Source organism: Lampris incognitus, chromosome 2 (genome assembly GCF_029633865.1).
Source record: "Lampris incognitus isolate fLamInc1 chromosome 2, fLamInc1.hap2, whole genome shotgun sequence".
NCBI classification, from domain to species: domain Eukaryota; kingdom Metazoa; phylum Chordata; class Actinopteri; order Lampriformes; family Lampridae; genus Lampris; species Lampris incognitus.
In genome coordinates, this window is record NC_079212.1 from 103,824,506 (window position 1) to 103,841,049 (window position 16,544).

At 44.2% G+C, this 16,544-nt stretch overlaps 1 protein-coding gene across 1 annotated transcript in view; it reads right to left on the minus strand.

The window, feature by feature from the left end:
* The window catches only part of LOC130131340 (dedicator of cytokinesis protein 3-like), a 287,178-nt gene that overhangs the window by 182,891 nt on the left and 87,743 nt on the right, over window positions 1-16,544 (minus strand). The gene's annotated exons all lie outside the window — the stretch shown is intronic.

A 16,544-nucleotide genomic window follows, 5' to 3' on the forward strand; every position in this document is an offset into this window, starting at 1 on the left:
CTATATGAATGTAATGTGTAATTATTATTATTATTATTATTATTATTATATCTGTACTCAACGAAACGTATGAAAATGGGTACAACTATATAGATTTTGTAAACTGCTGGCAAACTCATTGATTTATGCAGCATGTCCACGCAAACTCGCACACAAATGCATGCGCACACACACACACACAAGCACATGCATGAACACTAAACAAACATGTACAACCACCCACACAACCTCCACAGGCTACAATAAACCAGTGAGATTTCTGTAATGAGTCACACACTGCTTTAAGGTGTAAAACCACTAATTGCTCCTCAATCTGTAATTCCCAAAAGCACCTCAAGTAGAAAACTTACAAAAGAGCTAAAAAGACGAGATTCCCTGCACTGAATAAACTGTCAGATTAATTCTCCGCTCCGGTCTGTCTCCTTGCTCATGCATATGGCCGTGGAGGAGCCGTTCAATACAGATTTAAAGTTGAGTCACCCTCTTGACCCTGGAGTCCCGCTCTGCCTCACTCACACCTTTATTTGCTCTCTATCTTTGTCGTTCTCACACACCCAGCTCTCTCTCCCTGTTTCTCAGCTTTCTGCCTTTCCAAGTTATTCCCTCTTCACTTGCTCCCTCACTAGTTCCTGTCTCTCCATTTTCCATTATGACTCAATTCACTCCCTTCCCTGTCGTCTCTCGTATCTCTCTCCTGCTCTCTTCCTCTCTCGTCTGTAGCACCATCACCTGGTCTTCTCTTACGTTCCCTCGCTATCTAGCTCTCTCTCACTTGATCTGCCCCCCCCCTCCCATTTCTGTCCATCTCATCTATCTATTGTTCTGTCTCTCACGGCTCACTCTTTCACTTCCTGTTCCCTCCACTTTCACTCCATCTCTACTCTATCTCTCTGTGTCGTTTCTGTCTCTCCAATCTCCCTCTCCCTACTTTCTCCCTGTCTTTCTCACTCCTACCACTTTTCTCCCCCCGTACACGCCACACTTCTCTCTTGCTTTGTCCCTCTCTCCTCTCCTCTGCTGTTTTTAATCTGTTTCTCTTTTTCTCTCTCTCTCCCACTGCCTCTGCCTGTCTGTCTCCTAACTGATTAATTAATAAAAGCCATTGTGCCAGATTACTCCGCTCTCCCAGAGGAGCAGTAACTGGAGAGGCTCTGCTGATTTCACATGCATTAGTTACACTTGTATCTCATTCTTTCTCTCCTCCTCCTCTCCTCTGTTCCACTTCACGCTCAATCTTATCTCTCCCTCCCTCATTGCCTCTATCATCCGCCCGTTCCTTCGCGCCCGGCGCTCCTATTTCAAATCACGCTTTTAGCGTCGCCATCCCGACTCCCCCTCTTCTCTCCCCATCGCTCCTCCCTGAACACCCGCCTCCCTCCACATCTCCTCCTCATCTTCTATCTCTCCCTGACTCTCTCTCTCTCATCCTCATCCTCCACTCAAGCTGGCTTCTTTTTCCCTCACTCCATCTTTCTTCCCACTCCTCCTCTTTTTCTTCGCGTTCTCTCTGACCCCTTCTCAGTTCCCCCCTCCCCTCTCCTATTGATGTCGTTTTTCTCTCCTCTCCTCCTTTAAAGGTTCTTTCCTTCCCCCTACTCGCTTGCTCTTCTTCCTTTCCTGCTCCTCTCCTCTTAATCCTTTCCTTTTCTTCTCATCTCCTTTAGTTTTCTAAATCTGTCCCCATCTCTTCTTCATCTTCTTCTTCACTTCCTCTGTCCTCTCCTCTCAACCTGCCCTTGTTTCACTTTCTATCATTTCATTGCATTATCCTCCTCTCTTTGGTTCTTGTTCACTCTCTTCTCCTGATTCCTTTTCTCCTCTCTCTTTTCCTTCTGATTGCCTCCTATCCCTTTTTTCTTCTTTGCTTTCTTTCTTTCAACTGACTGCAGGTATCCCCACGCTTATAAACAATACAGTGGCATAACGACTAAAAACCAACGATCAGTTTCATATAAGTTGCTGTGACCATTAACTAGAGTTAAAATTGCCATGTGCACTATTCACAGAGGATTGGGGAATAGTTGCAATTACAGTATAGTGACAAATGTACTCTTAGCCCCCCCGTTTCAGGGATAGTCGTTCCATCTTCACATAGATGGCCTTTTTGACTCCCCATTCAAACCTGCGTTCTTCCCTACCAGGGATGTGCACACCCTCATCCTTGAAAGAGTGGTCACTGGCCTGTAGATGGGTGTAGACTACAGAGTCCTGGCCAGACGTGTTAGCTCTCCTGTGTTGTGCCACCCTCTTGGCCAGCGTCTGTTTCATTTCCCCAATGTACAAGTCATGGCAATCCCCCTGGCACTTAACAGCGTACACTATATTGTTCTGTTTGTGCCGAGGGATCCGATCCTTGGGGAGGACCAATTTTTGATGCAGCGTGTTTTGGGGTTTGAAAGCAACTAAGACGCTATGTTAGGAAAATACGCATCTCAACTGTTCCAACACCCCTGCCACATACAGAAGCACCACTGGTTTATGCTTAGGCAGCTGTTGTCCTTCTCCTCTCTTCGACTGGCTGTTTCTCAGCTTCATCATTATTGGTGACAATTCCAAGAGGGAAAAACTTGTCAGTATGCAGGTTATGTGAATGGGGGCTTACTTAAAGCACACACTTCTCTCTATCATGTCCACTCTATCTGAGCTCTTCTTCGTACTTTCTCCTCTGTCCCTGTCTCACTAATTTTGTGTCATCTTCAGCTTTCCAACTCTTTCCCTCTTACTCTCCCTCTTACTTTCCATCACTGTTTGTCTCTCTCTCTCACTCCCTCTCTCTCTCTCGCTCTCATTTCTGGCTTTCTCTTCCACACTGGTCCTCCTTAGGTCCCTTTAGACTGATATTATCAACACCCCTACACTTTGTCTCGCTGTCTCTGTCTTTCCCGCTCTCTCTTTCGCTCTGTCTTGCTCTCTCTCTCTTGCTTGCTCTCTCTCTCTCTTTTGGGACTCTGGAGGGTGGTAGCATGAAATATTTCAGTGTTTCTAAATGCTCAGTTGAAAATTTATGAAACCACCCACGGCAGGGCTCATTTTAAAGATTTAAGGACCCTAAAAGACATTTTCATCTGCTGTCCTGCTGTGGTTCTACGCGCTTTATTTCAGTTCCATTGCCTTGATGTAAGATTAAAAAGAATTATGAGCACCACACTGCTTCCATTCATTCATTCTCTGTATCGTCTTAAAGGGGACTATCACGGCAGGCATTGGGCACAAGGCACCAAGCTATCCTGGACAGGTTGCCAGTCCATTTCAGGACACACACAGGCACATTCTCATTTCAAGTCTCTGATTCATTTCATCTACATGTCTTTGGACTGTGAGAGGAAGCCAGAGAACCCAGAGGTTAACCAAGTAAATATGGGAAGCCACTGCACTCCACTTTATTTTTGTCATTGTACAGTTGTTCGGTTACAATGAAATTTGTCTTCTGCATTTAACCCATCCTATTGTATAGGAGCAGTGGGCAGCTGCAGTGCCCGTGGACCAACTCTAGTTCTTCTTTCCATTGCCTTGGTCAGGAGCACAAACAGAAGTATTACCCCTAACATGCATGTCTTTTTGATGGTGGGAGGAAACCGGATCACCACACAGACATGGGGAGAACATGAAAACTCCACAGAGAAAGGACCTGGGACGGCCTGGGGTTCGAACCCAGGACCTTCTTGCTGTGAGGCAACAGTGCTAACCACTGGGCCACCGTGCCGTCCTAGAACATGAAAATTTCAAACAAGTGGACTGGGAGCATATGAAACGGCCCACTTGCAATGAGGTGATGGTGCTTCCTTCCACTCCACCTTGCTGTCATCTGCTATGGCTGGCATGGTGGGCCCACAAATGACAAAATTTGGCCCTTGATGCAGGGTTATTTTGGGCAGGTGGACAGCCCAACGGTCAGAGAACTGCCCTTTAGCCAGAGGGCCCTGAATAAGATTTAGCTACATTTCCCTCTTGTAGACAATGGCCCCGTCTATTTATTTTGGACATTTTCCTCTTTCAATGAACTTCAGAGCCCCTTGTTTCTTTGCTGGTCAGTATGTACTGTACGCCAGCCATACTGTATTTGTCTTTTAGAGGCCCTTGCTGTCCTTTAGCCATGTAAGTCAGTTTGTGCTGTGGTTTTATGTTAATCTGTTAGAGCTCTTGTCGTAGTCTTTTAGCATCTGTTAATGTGTCCTGCATCGATACAAACTTTCAGTATGTTTCTGCATTAGTGTCACTGTGACATAGCACTCCTATACATTATGTGCTTGACTGTGTTCTTGAATTGTCAATGTTTGAAAAAAAGTGACACTGATGTGGCTTTCATCTGATTCCCTCTGTCACCCAGTGAGAGAGGACTGGGGCTCGGGGACATGCACTACACATCTGACTGACTGACTGACTGACACACACACACACACACACACACACACACACACACACACACACACACACACACACACACACACACACACACACACACACACAAACACACACACACACAAGGGCACACAGAGTTTACCATGTAAAAATCTCCCTTAGGCATGCAAACACAAAGAAACAGAAACACACACACACACACACATACACACACATACACACACACACAACTAGAGGGTGTCATGCAAAGTTCAGCAGGTAAGAACTAAGCTCATCCACGGTGATGCTTAACAACCGTGACACAAGCACAAAGTGCCACAATCAACTGAATTAAGACGGAGAGGAAGAGTCGGAGAGAAGAACAAACAAGAAGGACGCATGGAATAAGGACAGAGGTATGAAAGAGAGGGGAAGGCAGAAAGGGAGGTAGGTGAAAGAAGCAGTGGGCCATGATGAGGGAGGCAAAATGTGAGGGAGAGTGAGACACTACGTATATTCAACAGTTTTCTTTTCCACATGTAAATACATTGGCAGCCCTCCAGTCAAAAGCCCACTTTTTTCATCTTTTTTTTTTTTTGTAATTGCCAAATTTGGCTTGGCAGCTTATCCACAGTAATCCTTTACCACAGTAATCCTTTACCCTTACTTCCTATGATGAAAGTATCACAGGAAGTAAGGAAGTAAGTACTTGTATCCACAGTAATCCTTTACCCTTACTTCCTATGATGAAAGCATTCGTGCAGAGGTGTCAGTGTCCCTTAGCCTTCATTGTTTTTAAATAGAGTATAAAAAGTATGTTTGCATGGGTATTTTTGTAGTATGTTGAATAAATGACCCCTTCCTTGCCTACCAGCATGCATGTGAGGTAGGGTAGGCACCCCTTATAGAGGAATTTGTGTGTGCGTGTGTGTGTGTGAATGTATTTGCAAGCTGCCTTCAGATCTTTCTAGCTCATTGATGACTATGACAAAAAGGTGTGTCATTTAAACAGGGTAGCAGGGATTGTCATTCACAGCTACAAATCCCATGAGACTGAGCTCGGACTGTAACTCCCACGTTTAACTTTTTTTTTTAATTTTCCCCTCTTTTTCTCCCCAATTCCACACCCAATTACCCCACCCTTCCGAGCCGTCCCGGACACTGCTCCACCCCCTCTGCCGATCCAGGGAGGGCTACAGACTACCACATGCCTCCTCTGATACATGTGAAGAAGTCACCAGCTGCTTCTTTTCACCTGACAGTGAGGCGTTTCGCCAGGGGGACATAGTCCGTGGGAGGATCACGCTATTCCCCCAGTTCCCCCTCCCCCTCGGACAGGCGCCCCAACTGACCAGAAGAGGTGCTAGTGCAGCAACTGTGATACATACCCACATCCGGCTTCCCACCTGCAGACCCCACCCCCAATTGTGTCTGTAGGGGCGCTTGACCAAGCCGGAGGTAACACAGGGATTCAGACTGGCGAGTCCCATGTTGGTAGGCAAAGAAATAGACCACTATGCTACCCAGAGGCACGCCGTGTTTGCCTTTTTTTGGGGAATTAAAATGAGAAGTGTTTTGTTACTTTCTAGGTGTGTTTGTGTGTGTGTGTGTGGGGGGGGGGTACACGTGATTCCGTGTGTGCATCTACATGCATGAATATGGAGGGTGAGTACATGCTAGCCTGACTGCGAACATACATGTTCATATCATAACTGTGCTTAATTCCGTATGTTAGCTTGCATGTGTGACTGTGCACACGTGTAATTGTGTGCTTGTCTCTTACTGTTTACATGAACATGTACACATAGTTTATCTGTGTGGGCTGCATGTGCATCCGTGTTTGCTTTTTTCCTAATCTGTCCCAGGAGTTCCACTGATTGACATTTTATACAACTCAGCTGCGTGCCTATCTATCCTGCAGAGAATGGAGAGAGAGAGAGAGAGACAGAGAGAGAGAGAGAGAGAGAGAGAGAGAGAGAGAGAGAGAGAGAGAGAGAGAGAGAGAGAGAGAGAGAGAGAGAGAGAGAGAAAGAGGAAAGTGCTTTCTGTAAGTATCATCACAGGTTAACACAGCACAGACTCTGGGGGGAGCTAAATATCTGCTCCTCCCCTGCAATAACTTAACAGCAGCCGGTCGTCAAAACATAGCATCAATGCAGATGCTGCAGCTTTTCACCGGGCCCTTATCAGGGCACACCGTTCCAGATGAGGCTCTACCTCACTGGTAGAGTGTTACGTAATGGCTGTCACAAGATGCAAGTGAGTCAAACTTCATCAGTGTTCAACGGACATCATAATAAAATTTGTAGTTATTATTCTAGTCTTGTCATTTTATTTCATTAAAATGTTCACTAACTTATTCCCCCTCCTAACTAACACACAAAGCCATATGCAAACACACACACACACACACACACACACACACACACACACACACACACACACACATATAGAGGGTTGCCTTTTTTCAGAATAACAACTGAGTCTTAAACACTATATGTCCCAAGTCCTGACTGAGTTTCCTAGACTGATAAAATGCACTCCAACTAAAAACTCTCTCGCGTCTCCTATGCCTGGGAGGCGTACTTGAAACAGTAAAAGATTCACTAATTCCAATTAATTTAGCTCCCCTTGCCTTTAATTAAAAAAAATCATATGCAAATCGGGACACGCTCTAACTCTTATTAATCGGGAGTAGGAAAAAAAAAAGCTTTTGGAATCATTATGCAAATGTATTAAAATATGGACTCTTGAACTTAGAAGGGAATCAGCAACGAAGAGCCTCATACCTTATTTAGAAGCACAGGGGCTCAAAACAACTGATCCTGACAGAGAATGAGATTATATCAAATTACGCATTAAAAAGCTTTCGTCAGACTGGGAGAGGCCTTCCCAGCATTGTGGGAAGTAAAGTAAAACACAGGGAACGCTGGTATTATGAGGGACTGCTGTAGCTACTTTGGTTTCACTGTCTAACTTGTAGAGAAAGGTCTGTGCTTTAGCCCAACAATGTCAAAGATGTGCTAGCACGTTGCAGTGAATTTGGCTCTACATTTGAACGTCATGCTAACACTAGAGCAGTGAACACATGATTGGCAAGACTGAAAAAACTTTTGTTTTTGTTTTTTTGGGGGAATTTTCCCCCTTTTTTCTCCCCAATTGTATCTGACCAATTACCCCAATCTTCCGAGCCATCTCGGTCGCTGCTCCACCCCCTACGCCGATCTGGGTAGGGCTGCAGACTACCACATGCCTCCTCCGATACATGTGGAGTCACCAGCCACTTCTTTTTACTTGACAGTGAGGAGTTTCACCAGGGTGATGTAGCGCGTGGGAGGGTCATGCTATTCTCCCCAGTTTCCCCTCCCCCTTGAACAAGCATCTCAACCGACCAGAGAAGGCACTAGTACAGTGACCAGGACACATACCCACATCCGGCTTCCCACTCGCAGACATGGCCAATTGTGGCTGTAGGGATGTCTGACCAAGCCGGGAGTAACACGGGGATTAGAACCACTGATCCCCATGCTACCCAGATGCCCAAAAACTGACTTTTAAGTTTCTACCATATCTTGCCAGGAGTGTAGCTGGTATATAAAAGGGTAAAATAAATCAATAAATAAACTTTTATGAATTCTTAAAACTGCTACATGGAGTTTTCACTGATTATTTATGTCTCAGTTTGATTTTGATGCCTCTGTTTAACTGACATAAGCAAATGGCCCTTTGCAGTTTTGCACAAAAAAGAAGCGATTTAAAAAAAAAAAGTTGAGTGATTCCATTGAGTGATGTTATGCCATTAAAGCTGAGTTTTCTCTTCTCTGGATATGGCGACGGATCTCCAAGACCTGAGTGTTGGCACGGTGACTTCGATTAGATGCACCGCAATAGCCGGTCGAATTCCCCACCAAGTCTGACAAAACAATTCATGGCACTCAGACGGGAAGCATAACCACAATTAGTGGTGCATTACCTCATCCCTCTGTATCTTGCTAGTTTTTCCAAAACACTACTACATCCCTCCCTCCCTTTTTTTCCTCAAAACAAATGCCCGAGCTAGCTGAGGGTGAATGTGGACCTTTCCAACAATAAAGTCATTCTTCTATGAAACACTACCGCTTTTATCCACAGGGCCACACAGTCAGCAAAAAAACAAAAACTGTGCATCTTTTAACATGACCTCTGACCTTTAGAACAATGATTAAAAACAACTTTTTTGCCTAAGTGGGGCAGATTTGCTGTGCTGGTCTATTTTCAACTGATCCATGACTTGTCAAGGTTCACTTCCCAGCAAAATTAGATGAAATTGCTGCTAGTGTTGCTTGTTTACTGTCAACTTGGCTTATTAGTAATGTGACCAGCAATAAGGGGAAACACACATTAACTTCTTTGTTGAAAATATCAGTTATGGTCCATTTTAGTAAGGTCTTGCTAATGAAACCAGAGGCAATGTATCTCTAAAAACTGCTGGTTCCAGTTGGGTTCCTCCAAGAACCAAAGGTTGCTCGAAAAACCTTTTGTTTTCTGTTTTGGTTCCTTCATTAACCTAATAACTATTGGTGTGGCTAGAGGCACCCTTACTGCTGAAGGGGTTCTTAGAATCACTGTACTTAGTACCACATGGTTCCTCCAGGAGCCCCATTCATTGTGAGGTTCCGCAAGGAACCTCCTTCCTGTATTCAACGGGGTTCTTGAAGGAACTTTAAATTCCCTGTTAGGTTCCTCTTTGAACCATGGATTAAAAAAAGGTTCTCTGAAGAACCCAAACGTTTGGAGGGGTTCTTGGAGTACTAAATATTTTCAAAGGTTTATGGAAGAAAGGTTTTTGGGGTATTTCTCAACTCAACATAGTATGAGGGATTCATAAAATCCTGGAACATTGACAGTCTGTATAAACTAATGGGGGAGCTAAATAATAATAATTACTACTACTACTATTATTATTATTATAAAAATAATGATAATAGCATAATTAACAATTGGCTACATTACATACTGCTTAACAATCAAGAACAATAAAAAACTGAACAAATTGTAGATCCATAAAACAGCACCATTCTGAAGCACCAGTGATACTATATTCAGCCTACTATATATAAACAAAACTTTGTTTCTAGCCACAAGGATGGAACAAATGTAACAAGTAAGGCAACAAGAATTCCAATAAATAAGTTCAAAAAGATTATAAAAAGACTTTACAATAAAGTTTTACAAAGTGGCATAAAAGCTAACATAGAGATGACACACACATCATCCATAGTTCCATTGATATTTATAAACTTAAGTAGGCACACAACTCTTCTATTTACTGTCACAGTCAGTGTTCTGTTTCCATGGTGACAGCAGCAGACCTCCTTGACCAACTCCAGCAGACAGTAAGTTGCTTGATTTAACAGTAAGTAGCAATATTTTACATAAATGTATCAGTGTACATTTTGCTTTTTGTTGTATACTTATAAGCACATATGTATCCTAGTATGTTCAGTACTTTTATGTAACTTCTGTTTTTGCGTTTGGTCATGTGTGTGCCGCAGCTAATCTCCCATACCACTTGACCTATCAGCCTAATATTTTTTGTGCACAGTTATGCCTGTAGGACCAAGAACCTCTCATGGTTGTGGTGATTCATCCATCCATCCATTATCCAAACCACTTATCCTGCTCTCAGGGTTGTGGGGATGCTGGAGCCTATCCTAGCAGTCATTGGGCAGCAAGCGGGGAGACACCCTGGACCGGTCGCAAGGCCATCACACAGGGCACACACACGGGCACACACACACACACACACACACACACACACACACACACACACACAATACCTAGGGGCAATTTAGTAAGGCCGATTCACCTGACCTACATGTCTTTGGACTGTGGGAGGAAACCGGAGCACCCAGAAGAAACCCATGCAGACACTGGCAGAATATCCAAACGCCACACAGAGGAGGGCCCGGGACAACCCCCAAGGTTGGACTATCCCGGGGCTCGAACCCAGAACCTTCTTGCTGAGAGGCGACCGTGCTAACCACTGCACCACTGTGCTGCCCTGTGGTGATTCAGCACCTTTGAAAAATTTTTGTTCTCACTACTGCCATATGTATTTGAATACGAGTCTTGAAAGTAAACAAGAAGTTGATCATATTTCTTAAGTCAGCAAATCATTCACTGCTGATCTCAGCACAGGAGAACTGGAGGAACACTGGATGAACCGAAAATAATAACCTCTGTCTTTATTTTCATAATATAATAAAGCTAGGTAAACCATTTATGCTTGTGCATGCATAACACATCTATGGTTGACTCAGATTCAAAATAGGAAGTGTTGCATGTTCTTGTTGATGCCTGATCTGAGTCAACCATAGATGTGAGTCATGCATACGCAAGCGTAAACGGTTTACCCAGCTTTATTATAGTCTGAAAATAAAGACAGGGTTAGGGTTAGACCAAAATTGCCACATAGCAAACCTTTTCTTTTTGGAAAGCTCAGGTTTATATTAGACTTGGGTGCATCATGTGAGGGTCTGTCTCGGATGTTAGATTTCAACAGACTGACAGGCAAAATGTTTTTATTAGGTAGATTTTTTTTAGCTTGAGTGTTGCACATTAAAACTTTTTTTTTCAATATTTCCTGTTCAATCGACTTGGGTGCTGTGCGAAAGTCTTATAAATGAAGGGAAAACACTGGCTTTTCTGTCCAGGTGTGTGTGCATCTGTCTGCTGCTAGTCTCGCATACTACTGGGCCTTTCAGCCTATTGTTTTTTGTGCAGTTATGACTATGATCAATGACCTCCCGTGGTTGCAGTTATTCAAAACCTTTGAACAACCTGTTTTATACAGGTTCAACTGGTTTTTCATCTAAACCCGAGCATGAGAAAAGGGGCAAAATGCAGGTAGTGCCTCCGTATTTTCCCTTCTCCCGGTAGGCGAAAAAAAAGGGTGGTTTGTCACCAAGTCTGAGCAGCAGAGAGGAGGAGATACTCCTGGCGGAGATCTGCACTCTACAGGGTCCACTCTTCTAATTTCTGTGTGTTTTACTGATCTTGTTTGATGTGCGTTAGCTAGCTAACGGCAGGCCAATGGTTAGGCCTAAGGTGATTTGTAAGGTGGGTATGGTTAGCTAAGTAGTTTGTAGGTTGGAATTTTATTATGTGAATTGATATTTCTATGTCTGCCAGGCGGTAGCCTGGTATGTGTGTGTGTGTGTGTGTGTGTGTCCAAAGTACTGGACCTATCAGCCTAAATCTTTTTGTGCAGTTATGACTGTATGATGATGAACTCATGGTTGCAGTGATTCAATACCTTCCAAAATCATTTGTTCTGGCTATTGCTGTTCCCTCTCTTCATTCACTCTCTAGCTCGCTCGACCAATGCTGCTTTCTGTCGCTCCCCAATCTGAGTCAACCATACGCATGCACGGCTCACATCTACGGTTGACTTAGATCGGGCGGTGACAGTGTCAAAACATTATGGATTCGGGTATGAGTCTTGAAAGTAAACGAGAAGTGGATCATATTTCCCAAGCCTGCAAATCATTCAGTGCCAATCTCAGCACAGGAGAACTGGAGGAACACTGGACGAACTAAAAATAATTCACCTTAATCACCTCGCCACCACGCGGAAGTGACATAGTCTCCAATGTTAAAACTCCACTATAAAAATGCAATTTCAAGAGTAAGATAAATCACAATCACAACTGGAAATCATCTCAGTAGCTACAATAAAACATGTCCCATGGCTGAGCTGTTTTCCAACCATTGTTTTATAAATGAAAGTCAAACAGCAAAGCAGCCATACATCTTCTTTCATTTTATATCATGAAAACCACAACAATTAAACAATTTGAAATCTCTTGATAAGGGCTCTGAAATGATGATAGCCTGAGCTCTGTCATTTCATGTCAGACTTGGTCACTTTCAAGGGTGTGCCTAGGCAGTCGCACATCCACAGACTGACAGGCAAAACGTTTTTATTAGGTTGATCTTTTTAGCTCGACTTAGCTAACTTTTTTTTTTCCATATTCCCTGTTCAACTGACTTGGGCACTGTGCTAAAATCTTGTAATGGCGGGAAAAAAACACTTTTTCTGTCCATGTATTTTCTTCTCCTGGTAGATGGAAAAAAGGGGGGTTTGTTGCCAAGTTCGAACACCAGAGTAGGAGTGATACATACACCTGGCAGATATCTGTACTCGACTGAGTGCACTCCTCTTGTAATCACCTTTCTTCTCTATTTAGAGACAGTTACAATTCAGTCATAAGGGGGATGCAGTGGTCAAATGAAGATATCAGTGCATGGTTGAGGTTCAATGGCCCATGTGACCTTATTCCATCATTTGAAGGTGATTAGTTTTAAAACTGTCCAGATTGTTTAACTGTCCCTTGTGTTATATACACACTTTTTCAGTAAACAAACTTCTCAAACACATCAGTCTTTATCATCAACATTAACCACTTTTTTAAATAACTTATGGAGTGGGAGGTTGTGGAAAAACAAGCAGATGTTACAGTTCGTGTCATATTCACATATACAGAAAACCAGAGATTTTAGCCAATGATTTAGAAACGGATGCACCATCAGTAATCCTGAAACTGATGATGTGGATGACCATAATTATTATGATGATCATGATGATGATGAAGTTTTCAGCTTAGAGCCTGAAAAAGTTGTGACTCCATCAGATCTAAGTGTTGAGCAATTACTGGGCGGCCTCAAACAGAATTTTTGTCTTTTCATATTGAAAATAAGAGAGAAGCATTGCATTCCTGCAGCAGTACAGAGCAGTATTGTGGAGGATATCCGTACAATTTTCAACACATTTATGACAAACTGTTTGGAAGTGCTCAAGTTTCAGCTGTATAGAAAGGATATAAATATAGATGAGGAAGATAATTTCAGGAAGCTTATGAACAGCACAACAGTCTTGGAATAATGCATCAGGGAAATCAGCTCAGAATGGTTACTTGAGCATTACTATGTAGATGAGTTAGGGATAGCCAAACCATTTGAAGTAACTCTAATCAACAAAGAAGGGGACAAGACCAGAACTTTTCAATGCATTCCCTGATCCATGTTCTGCAGAAAGTTACTAACAATGAAGAAGCCTGGGCCACACTGAATAGAGAACAAAAGCCACTCCAAGATGACATTCTTGTAAGTTTCACAACACAACAGTGGCTTTTTTCATTCAAGTATTATATGAGTCAAAACTGGAGCTCCAGGCCAGCCTTAACTGCGCTGACTGGAGTGTTTTTGAGGCTGCATCTACAGATCTGGACAAACTTACTGACACTGTGACATCTTACATTAGCTTTTGTGAGGACATGTGTGCCCACCAAAACTTTCTGTTCCTTCAACAATCATAAGTCCTGGTTCACAGCAAAACTCAGGCAGCTTTGTCAGGCCAAAGACGAAGCATACAGGAGTAGAGATAGGATCCGGTATAACAAAGCCAGAAATATACTCACAAAGGAGATCAGAGTGGCAAAAGGTGCTACTCTGAAAAGTTGAAAAGCAGTTGTTCTGCCAACAACCCATCATCAGTCTGGAGCGGTTTGAAAGACATCACCAAAAACAGTAGACCACACTGTGTTTGCATCTGCCACACAGCAGGGAACCATTAACTGACTGACAACATAAATGGGTTTTACCGCATGTTTGAAAAGCAAACTTTCACACCCCTCACCAAAACACACAACCAACTGCACTCCCTGCCAGCCACCCCCCCCCACTCATCCCCCCACCCCACTCAGGATCTGTATTGAGGATGTGTGCCAGCTCTTCCAGAGACAGAAGACCAGGGAGGCACCAGACCTGGACGGCGTGTCACTATCCTGTCTTAAAGTCTGTGCTGACCAATTGACCCCCATTTTCACACTGATCTTCAACAGATCACTGGAGCTGTGTGAAGTCCCCTCCTGCTTCAAGAAATCCACTATCATCCCAGTCCCCAAGAAACCTCGTATCACAGGATTAAATGACTACAGGCCCATTGCTCTAACATCTGTGGTCATAAAATCCTTTGAGAGACTGGTGTTGGCCCACCTGAAGGAAAACACAGGCCCCCTGTTCGACCCCCTGCAGTCTGCCTACCAAGCAAACAGGTCAGTGGATGATGCAGTCAACATAGAATTGCACTACATCTTCCAACACTTTGACTCCCCAGGGGCATACGCAAGGTTCCTGTTTGTGGACTTCAGCTCAGCATTCAACACAATCATCCCAGATATCCTCCACTCCAAACTCAACCAGCTCACTGTACCAGCCCCCATCTGCCAGTGGAATAAAAACTTCCTGACAGACAGGAGGCAGCTGGTGAGGCTGAGGAAAATCACATCCAGCACCCAGACAGTCCGCACTGGCGCCCCCCTCTACACAAATGACTGCACCTCAGGTGATCTGTCTGTTAAACTCCTGAAATTTGTGGACAATACAACTATCATTGGTCTTAATAATAATAATAATAATAATAATAATAATGGATTACATTTGTATAGCGCTTTATATCTAGACCCCTAGACCCCCAAAGCGCTTATCCGGGATGGTGATGAGTCTGATTTTGGGCGGGAGGTTGATCAGTTGGCCCTCTGGTGCGGCCTTAACAACTGGAGCTGAACACGCTCGAAACAGCAGAGATGACAGTGGACTTCAACAGCATGGTGTCTACACTGAAAACCTACTGAATTCTGGGTTCCACAATCACCCAGGACCTAAGGTGGGCATCCAACATAGACACAAACATCACAAAGGCCCAGCAGAGGATGTACTTTCTCTGCCAGCTCAAGAGATTCAACCTGCCTCAGGAAGTGGATTCAGTTCTACACAGCAATAATCCAGTCTGTCCTCTACACATCCATCACTGTCTGGTTTGATTCGGCCACCAAACACGACAGGAACAGACTACAATGGACAGTTAGGTCTGCAGAGAAAATCATTGGTGCCAACCTGCCCTCGATTCAGGACTTATGCACCTCCAGTCTCAGGAAATGGGCAGGCAACATCACTGCAGACCCATCACACCTTTGTCAAAACCTGTTCCAACTCATCCCATCTGGCAGGTGGGATGATACGCTGGAATCTTATTGGGGTGCTGTACCCCAAAATAACCAGATATAAAAACAGGTTCTTTTCATGGGCTGTCATTCAAATGAACGCTTAACACTGTCAATAAAACAAACCTTTTTGTATATACTGTACTGTACATTGTACATATACTTGTACTTGTACACTCTGTCATGTCCATCTATCTTAGGCATGTAAGTAACCCGCTAACAACTATTTCAGCATCTCTGATATATTATCTGCACCACTGCACCTTATCACCTCTTATTTCACCTTTGTATAGTCAATCCTTGTGCATATATCTGAAGAGTGTTGTGTTGTTGTGTTTTTATTCTATGTTATGGGCACTGAGACAGCCATGAAACCGGAGTCAAATTCCATGTTTGTGCAAACTTACATGGCCAATAAACATGCTTCTGATTCTGATTCTGGTGGGCTGCAGACCAGGAAGCCATGGTGTTGGAGACAAAATCCCCTGGAACTCACAGCGGCTGGCCGTAAACGAGTTCAGCGGACAAGGGCTGGAGGTCCTCCTTAGGGGCGGTCCTGAGGCCCAGCATGACTCACGGGAGCCTGTTGACCCAGCTTCTGTCCTTGAGGCTGGCCTGAAGAGCATCCTTCATAGAACGATGAAATCACTTGCAGAACCTGTTGGCCTGCATGTGGTACACAGTAATGTGGTGGAGCTTTACCCCTCAGCTCTCTGTCAGTGCATTCCAGGGCTCAGATGTAAACTGTGAGCCCCAGTCAGAGGGTCAGATGGGGTGCTGAACCAGGTGACCCAGGTCCCAATGAATGCCCAGTCTACCTCGGTGGAGCTATGTACAACTGTGGGAGGGGGCAGTGGGCCCATCAGGTCAACGTGTACATGGTCGAACCTCCTTTCAGGCACCCGGAAATGCACCAGGGGGGCTTTAATGTGGTAGTGAACTTTAGAGTGCTTGCACTCCATGCAGGTGTCAGCCCAGTCTCTCAAGTCTTTTTTAAGCCCGTGCCAGATGAACTTGGTTGCCACCAGTCTTTGAGATGGCTTTTTGCCCGGGTGGGAGAGGCCATGGACAGCATCGAAAACACACCACCACCATCTAGTGGGAATGATGGGCCGGGCTGACCTGTGGAGACATCACACATGAGTGTGATACCAGCATTGT